The sequence below is a fragment of the Macrotis lagotis genome, chromosome 6, assembly GCF_037893015.1.
Source record: "Macrotis lagotis isolate mMagLag1 chromosome 6, bilby.v1.9.chrom.fasta, whole genome shotgun sequence".
In the NCBI taxonomy this organism is placed as follows: domain Eukaryota; kingdom Metazoa; phylum Chordata; class Mammalia; order Peramelemorphia; family Peramelidae; genus Macrotis; species Macrotis lagotis.
In genome coordinates this window covers 70,057,042-70,065,787 of record NC_133663.1, presented here as the reverse complement: position 1 = coordinate 70,065,787, position 8,746 = coordinate 70,057,042, and the positions used below count along the sequence as shown (strand labels likewise).

Here is an 8,746-nt window from a genome sequence, read left to right as displayed (position 1 = left end):
CATTAAATGCAAAGAGAAGGAATAAAGAGGGGTGTGTGTGGGGGGGAACTTTTAAAGATAGTTGCTTTAGAAATAAAATGAAATTTGTGATATCTCATTAAATTCTGCTGAGTATTTCAGGTATAGTATGAGAGGTAGGGTCAGTCTCAAGTTATCAAATATGTCACAGCACATAAATGAATGAGGTGAAGAAGAGAGGGAGGAGAAGGACTGTCTCCATTTCTTTTATCTTTCATATTTCTCATCATTTGAGTGCCCCAAATAATATTTAAGAAATATGACATTCAGTGGTGGGCAAAGAAAATGCATGATTTTATGAATAAGGAATATTCTTGGGGTAGACAGGTGGCACAGTGGATTGAGCACCAGCCCTGGAGCAGGAAGACCTGAGTTCAAATACAGCCTCAGATACTTGGGTAAGTCACTTAACCTCATTGCTTTGCAAAAATAAAAACAACAACAAAATCAAAACCAGAATGGGGAAATTTTTGTTCTTGGAATAAGTAGACCTGAGTTCAAGACATGATTTTGACTTACAATGAATGGAAAGCTATTTCATCTACTTTTACTTCAGTTTCCTCATCTGAAAAACAGATAATGTTACTTGTACTACTTAATTCCTAGGACTAGGGTGGGGAAAATAGTTTGTAAACCTCAAAGAAGCATGAATCAGGATCACATTAAAGTGATAATGATGATAATGATGAAATCAACCCTCATTTATCTGAGAAATGGAATGTTTTGTTAATTTGAATAATATGGTTAAGGTTAGCAGGACCTTACACACACTGATTCACATAACATTTTAAGATTTGAGAAGTTAATTAAAAATATAATTTCATTTTAACCTCACAATAACCTTGCAAGACTTTTATTATTCCTTTTTTATAAATCAATTAAGGTAAACAGGCTAAAATGCGTTGGTTATTGGAAAATACACAACCTCAATTTATCCTTTAAAAGAAGAAATAAAAATAAAAATAAAGAAATCTTTTTGATTCCTCTGGTTATTGAGATTCTGGGTCAATAGAGATTGGGGTGGGGCAAATTTAGTTTACTATACACACAATTGAATGATTAAATCTTATAATTTCTTATTATAAATTACTTACAATGCCAGAACTGAAAATATTCACAAAGGTGATTTAATCTAAACCCTATCTTTTAAAGGTGAAGGGGAAAAACTCTAGAGAAGATAAAGAACTGTCAGTGAAAAACAGGGATTAGAACCCAAGTTTCCTGTCTCCCAAATCCAAGCTCTTTCTTCCACATTTTGACTGTACCCTAAGTATAGGAACAGCAAAACATAATTCAAAAAGTGATACCTTTTGATGTTTCCATGCCACCAGGAGATTTCTGTATGAAGGGGAATTGGCCAACCTGTCTTGCACGGTTCTAATGAATTTTTCACATGGGTCATAAAAATAAAATATTAATAATAATGAAAAGCAACAATTATCATTATCACATGGAAATTATGGACCAATTTACCCATCCCTGAGAGTCAAAGCAAAAACAGATGAATAAGTTAACTTGTTTGGGGGGGGTGATAGAGCAGAAATTGCCTAATGAATCTAAACTCCTTGATGACAAAGACTGTTTTCAGGTTGTTTACGTAGCACTATGGCTTGAACACAGTTATTGGTTGAATTGGATTAGATTGAAATTCTAAACTAAGTACTTATATGTCCTTCCTCTGGCAATTACCATGTTTCCTACCAGGAAATATTGGCTCAAACCTGGTGCCATACTTCCCACCCTTGTCCACTCTGTCTTTTGAGATGCCTTAGAGATGGCTTAAGACTTTTTGATGGAGTCTGATGGGGCAAATAGAGAAGATCTAGAAAGCTTGGGGAATGAAGAAGTATGGAAAATAAAGATTTTATATATGTATATATATATACATACACACACACATATACATATACATATATGTGTGAGTATTTAAAGAAGAGGATGGTGCTTAGGAGGAAGGAAAAACAGTACAGAAGGCAGACAGGGAGGTGTGTAAATGAAAACTATCTTTGCATTGTAGATTCCAGAAGTAACACCCCCTCTCCTAAGCTACAGCCCCATTGTTCAACAGATTTTGACTTCTGGGTTCTCAACAAAGACTCCTCTAGAGATATATTCTCCCCAAACGCCAGGACTAATGGGAAAAAAAAAGACTTAGATGAAGTATCTAAGTCACCCACCTTCACCACCCAGCTTACAATTAAGGTGACATAATATACACCAGTGCATTTGATTGAAGGTGATATAAGTAGGATTTTCTCCCTCACCTTCCTTCACTCCTCACTAGCTACTGGGCATTACATTCAAAATAAAATACAGGGAGATGGAACAGAGTTGGGCTGACATGCTGCAACTCATTATCCACAGTGTCTGATTCAACTCAGTTTTCCTGCCACATTGGAGGGGAGGGGTGTCTCTGGCTGAGCCTGATTGGTGAAAATTTCAACCTATCAGAATTAAAAGGAACCTTAAAGATCATTCAGTCCTCATTCATTCTACAGAGAGAATCCAGAAACAGAAACCTCAGAAGGAAACCACCTTAGCCACATTCACAAAGCAAGTTAAGAGAAGAGTCTGCCTTCTTGATTCCAATCAAGTGTTTTCTCCAACACACTGATGTCATCAGTAGAAATAGACTTTGACAGGTCTGGATTTTGACTGCTCAGGCTACTTTGCTTGTTAGTCTGAAGAATGGTCAAACCAATTCAATACTTACTTATTTCAATGCATTACTTACTTTTGCAGGACCAGGATGATCTAAGGAAAATTCCCTTCCCCAAACATATAGTTAGTCAAGGTTACTTGATTTAATTTAATTTAACTTATGTCCAAGAGAGGGTAATGTAGTAAATTTCTAAAACTTTAAGATGAATGAGTTTATTACCTTCACTTAGATCAAAGGGAAAAGGGGAGGAGTGTTGCCTCTACAAAAGCAATGGAAATCTGAGATTCTACTATTTGTAACAGGTATATGCATTATCTTCTCCACTGAGTTCTTTTTGAAAATGAGCACAACCATTCCAGAAAATAATTTAGGATTACACAAACACACAGGCACACACACACAGAAGAATACTTTTTGATGTATCTATCCCAATCCTTGGCCTGTACCTAAAAGAAACTGTGGAAATAAGAAAGGTCCTATATATACAGGAATATTTATAGTAGTTCATTTCCTGGTAGGAAAAGAAAAAAAAAACTGGAAACTGAGGGGGATGCCTATAAATTGATGAAATGATGGAAATTTTTATTGCTTTTATTAATTATTTATACAGTGTATCCCTAAAGTCTTAGGGCAGTTTTAAGCTTTAAGAGTTTTAAACTTGACTAACACTTTAGCCTAAGGTCCCATGGGTTGGAGGTATTATCAAGAGAGGAATGGAGAGGAGGATGGGGTTTAATGAGAGTAAGGGAACATGGGGAAGGCAGAGGTCATCCCACCCAGGATGCTCCTACTCCCCCAATCCTCCCAGTAACATTTCACCGAATTCCTCACCTCTACATTCTTTGACCCTGTCTTATCTAACTCGGAAACATAATCTCCACCCTCAGAATTTTATTCCTTCACCACCTTGGATACATTCTGACCTCTACCACTTCAGGGAATCCTGTGGGACCATAGTTTTAATAATCACAGAGAACATTTATTTGGGGCCATTTCTCATAGATTATCTCATTTGATCTTCCCAACAAAGCTGAGAAGTAGATATTATTAATATTATCCCCATTTTATGACACGGAAACTGAGACAGAGAGCTAAAATGGCTTGCCCAGGGTCAAACACCTAACAAGTGTCTGAGATAGGGTGTGACTCAGATCTTCCTGATCTCAAGTGCACCATTTTAGTGGCTCCAATCAGTAAGCATATTTGGGGGAAGAAAGGGCAAAGTGTCCTCTGGGTCCCCTACCCCAATCCCTGAGGTCTTAGACTCAGGGTCTACTTTATATGCCTACATGAAGATGTTCTATTTTCTGCCCATCCAGTTATCAGTCCCAATTCAGAGTGCTTCTTGAATAACTGGTTCCAAATAGATTCACAGAAGAGAGGATGGTGGGAGCATCTGGCAGTGCCCCTGGTCGCAGCATTTCAGAGGAGGGCTCCACTCCACCACCTGTACCCAAAGATAGGAAAAAACAGGGGCCATTGTCAGAAAGACAGAATATCACATCCAGGGGTCCCAGTCACTAAAGGCACATGCTAGGCAGGTCAAGACACTTTCAAATGGTAAGGAGAAAGGGCTCTTTGTTCCTTTAAGGCTGCATCTCATTAGGTGGTGGTACACTGTTTTCCATCAGCTGCCTCTGAATTAGAGTCCATCTGGTTCTGTGGTATCATTCTACTGTCTCTTAAATATTTGTTCTCATTTCTTTGCAGGGGCACGAAGTAAGCTGGCTGGCTGTTAGATCGCTGCCAAGGCCAGAGCGGGGTTTGTCACAGTCCAGGAAGGCTTAAAATAGTTCAGATCCAGTAGGACAAGACTCCAGGTTCTATGTCGCTAGGAGGGGATTATGGAAAGTCCTGCTGCCTGGAGATGGGAGGTTGAAGGAGATGACCTCCAGCAGGAACTGGCCAACCCTCTATAACCAATAATAACTAGTATTTGTTTAGACTTTAAGATGAACAAAACCCTTTCCTCCTAATAACTTTGTGATGGAAACAGAGAAAATGTCATTATCCCCCTTCCTTAGAGAAACTGAGATTCAAAGAGTTTATATGATCTACTCAAGGTTATCTGGAGAAGTTAGTGAACTAAGTTAGTGCTCTTTCAACTGCTTTACAATTCCTTTAAGTCCCATTATACTTATTTTGAATAATTTAAAGTTGTTGGGTCTTAGTTTCCTTAATAAAAGTATTTCTAATACTATTATAACATATTGTTTTTTAGTCATGTCCAATTCTTCCTGACCCCATTGGGAATTTTCTTGGCAAATATACTGGAGTGGTTTGTCATTTCCTTCTCCAGTTTATTTTATAGACGAGGAAACTGAGGCAAACAGGATTAAGTTACTTGCCCAGGTCACACAATCTGAATCTGGATTTGATCTCATGAAGACAAATCTTCCTGACTCCAGACTATACCTACCTACCTACCTTCCTTCCTTCCTTCCTTCCTTCCTTCCTTCCTTCCTTCCTTCCTTCCTTTCTCTTTTTCTTCCTCTCCCTCTTTCTTTTCTTTCTCTCTCTCTCTCTCTCTCTACATATATATATATATATATATATATATATATATATATATATTTATACATATACACACACACACACATACTCTTATACTACTTGCACAGGGCTATTGTTCCATAGTAAGAGAAATTTATTTTTGAAGTCAGGGGATCTGGGATTGACTTTCAGTTTTACTAGATAAACTTTGGTAACATCACTTTCTTTGTGTGAATATCAGTTTCTTCCTTTTTAAAATGAGTGGATTGAACTAATTAACTGTGAAGGTTTCTTTTTATCACTGATGGTACCCTAAGCATGGAATTCTGTATTATTATCTCTGTCTCTTGGATTCCCTGGCGTGTCTCAGGTCCCAGATAAAATCCCCATTTTCTACAAGGAACCTTTTCCAGTCCACCTTAATGCTACTACTGCCTTCCCCTATTGATTACTCCAATTTATACTGTGTGTATGTACACACACACACACACATACATATATATGTACATATATATATATATACATATATATATATGTATATATATATATATATATATATCTCCCAATTAACTCTGAGTTCCTTGAAAGCAAGAACTGTTTTAGTCTTTTGTTGTGTCCCCAGAACTTAGTAACATAATAAATGCTTCTTGTTGACTTCCATCTCTATCTTTTCACTTTGGAAGCCTTAAAGCATCATTCAGAATGTGAGTTTTTATTATGACATTTTGAAGAAATGAACAATGGTTGTCAAGAATATAAAAGATTATTAGGCAGGAAATGATGAATAGTTAGTCAACACCGATTCATAAAGTGCCCATAGGGTACCAGCTGTTCTCCATCTCCAGCAGGGACAAACAAAGAGGAAATAGGTTTAAGATCCAGCATGTGGGATTTGGGTTGGTCCTTTGGAAGGATTTCCAGACACTAAGCACTTGTTAATACTGGGTGACCAAGGAAAGTCATGGAATTCCCTTCTCTGGAGAACTTTAAAAACAGGAGAGTCACTTCCATCTGGAATGGTTTAGGTGTGGCTTTGGGTGGAGACAGGGGACTGGAGCTAATGACCTCTCTAGATTTATTCTAGTTGGGGAATCCATCTACAAAGTCAAAATCCAGACTACAAATACCTACCAGTTCACCAAGCTCCTAGTATCTCCCATGAGTCCAGAAACATGAAAGAGTTATAATTTTTACTCTGGAAAACAAAAAATTATGTAGGGGTTGGGAAGGGGGATGAGAGCAGATTCATTACTTTTTAATGATTATTCACATTTGCTCTTTAAGGTTTAAAATCCATTCCCTTTTAACAAGAAGAACGTAGACTTCTCAAGGGCAGGGATTGTTTTTCAAACTGAATCAAGCTCAGTATCAGCTGCAACGCCCTAATAAATTTTTATTATTCTTAAAAGAATATTGTGTTATCCAAAGTTTAAGGAGTTGAAACTAAGCTCAGAGAGATGAGTTAACTTTCCCAAACATCCCTAATAAGGTTTCTAAATAGTGGGTAAAGAGGACACCTGAAACACAAAGATCTGGCTAACTAGCACTTGTTTTTTAATACACCTGGTTGTATATTTGACTTCCTCACATCCTGCTACAGCTTAGGAGTAAAAATGTCATTTTTCTCTCTATTTCTTTGTTCCTTCTCCCATTGGGTAACCTCCTTTAAATGATCTTCTCATGGATATTTTTCTTCCTGTTTTTGAATAATAGTGGCTAAACTAAATATTAGAATTGTTTTTTCGAGGTTGACTCCTAACTATTTCCTTCCCCATTGATACCTGAGATACCAACATTTAGGAAAGGTACATATTGGGGGTTGCTAGTTGGCGCAGTGGATAGAGCACCGGCCCTGCAGTCAGGAGTACCTGAGTTCAAATCTGACCTCAGACACTTAATTACCTAGCTGTGTGGCCTTGGGCAAGGCACTTAACCCCATGTGCCTTGCAAAAACCTTTCAAAAAAAGAAAAGGTACATACATTTTATATATATATATATATATATATATATATAGATATAGATATATAGATATACATATATACATATATATGTCTATATAAATAATTGCATTTATTATATTATATATACTTATATAATATCATATACTTATATATTCCTCTCCAGGGAGTTCTAACTGAAAATGGGCACAATCCAGGACACAACCAACATGACAGGAGAAAAGGAAACAATGAAGCTGAGTTCCCACCCATAATTTGATGTTAGGCTAGACTCTGCCACACTTCTGAAAGAAATGTCCTGTTGCTATTTTCTTTGGGTATGAAGTGTTCTGTTATTCCAGAATCAACTGTGAAAGACTTAGCTATTCGCAGTAATACAAAGGTCCAAGACAATTCTGGGAGACTTATAATGAGAAATGTTATCCACTTTCAGAGAAAGAACTGATTGAATCTGAATGCAGATTGAAACATGCTATTTTGTACTTTATGTTTTTCTGGTCCATATTTTCTTTAACAACATGACTAAGATGGAAATGTTTCGTATGCCTGCTTATATATAACCCAAACCAAATTGCTTGCCTTCTCAAGAAAGGTAAAAGGGACAGGAAAAAAAGAGAGTATTTGGAAGTTAAAAACTTTTTTAAAATGAATATTATTTTTTTTTGTTTTTCATGTAATTGAGAAAAATAAAATTAAAACTAAGTGCGGGGTGGGGGGGAAGCCTGTACATATTTTGTTTTTCTCTAGTTCTTACTTGGGGTGGAAAAGAACAAATTAGGTCGGGAAGATGAGAAGTTAGAGTTTGGATGATAAAAACAAATACATTTTTAAAAAAGAAAATGTGCATTCTAGAAAAGAATTTGTATTTATAAAAAAAAAAAAGCATGTCTTTTACCTAACTAGATCACTGCTAGGCCTATAACCCAAAAAGAATAAAAAAAAATAAGATAAAGTCCTATATGGATCTTTTTTATAAGCCATTTTACTTGTTCACACCCCCCCCCCCCAGATATTAACAGAATTCCAATGGATCCCCACAGTTCTGTAGAAAAGGTTAGCCTAGTCCTCAAAAAAGATTATTGAAAAAAGAAAGATGTACAAAGCTTTTTTTGCAGAAAAATTCAGGCAGACCTGAAACACAGTGTCTATAAAGAATTTTCTAAAGCATGTCAATACTCTCTACACAAAAATATGAGCATTATAGGGAAGAGAGACAGAGAGACAGAGAGAGAAAGAGAGACAGAGAAAGAAAGAGGCACATCTTCTTTGCCAATGTTTAAAGCTGTTTCTCCTCTACCTGCTACTGTTTCAGATTTATACTGAAAGTCTTCTCATCACCTCTACTAACACTTCTGGGGGAGCTCGGGCATTGCTGGAAATCTGACTTCAAGTTTCTGAACAAAGTCTCTAAGAGAGCAGAGTAATTGCTAGAGGAACCTCCTTTATCCCATTATGACTCCTGGGACTTGTGTTTATTTGTTGTAGAGATAATAGCTTTTCTTAGTTCTATTGTCTAGGAGGATACACTTCTGCATTTATACCCTCATAATCAGCTTAGTGAACACTGACTTCTCCCATACCTGATAATGTACTCCCTTTGATGAAGGCTAATAC

General features: G+C 36.8%; 1 long non-coding RNA gene across 1 annotated transcript; it reads right to left on the bottom strand.

Annotated features, from left to right (window-relative positions):
* Window positions 1–3,637: 3,637 nt before the first annotated feature.
* On the bottom strand, window positions 3,638–8,517 carry LOC141491692 (uncharacterized). The gene is made up of 3 exons (XR_012469706.1): window positions 8,430–8,517; window positions 6,305–6,368; window positions 3,638–4,127 (listed from the first exon to the last, which is right to left on the bottom strand). It is a non-coding gene; the product is annotated as an uncharacterized LOC141491692 (long non-coding RNA).
* Window positions 8,518–8,746: the final 229 nt, after the last annotated feature.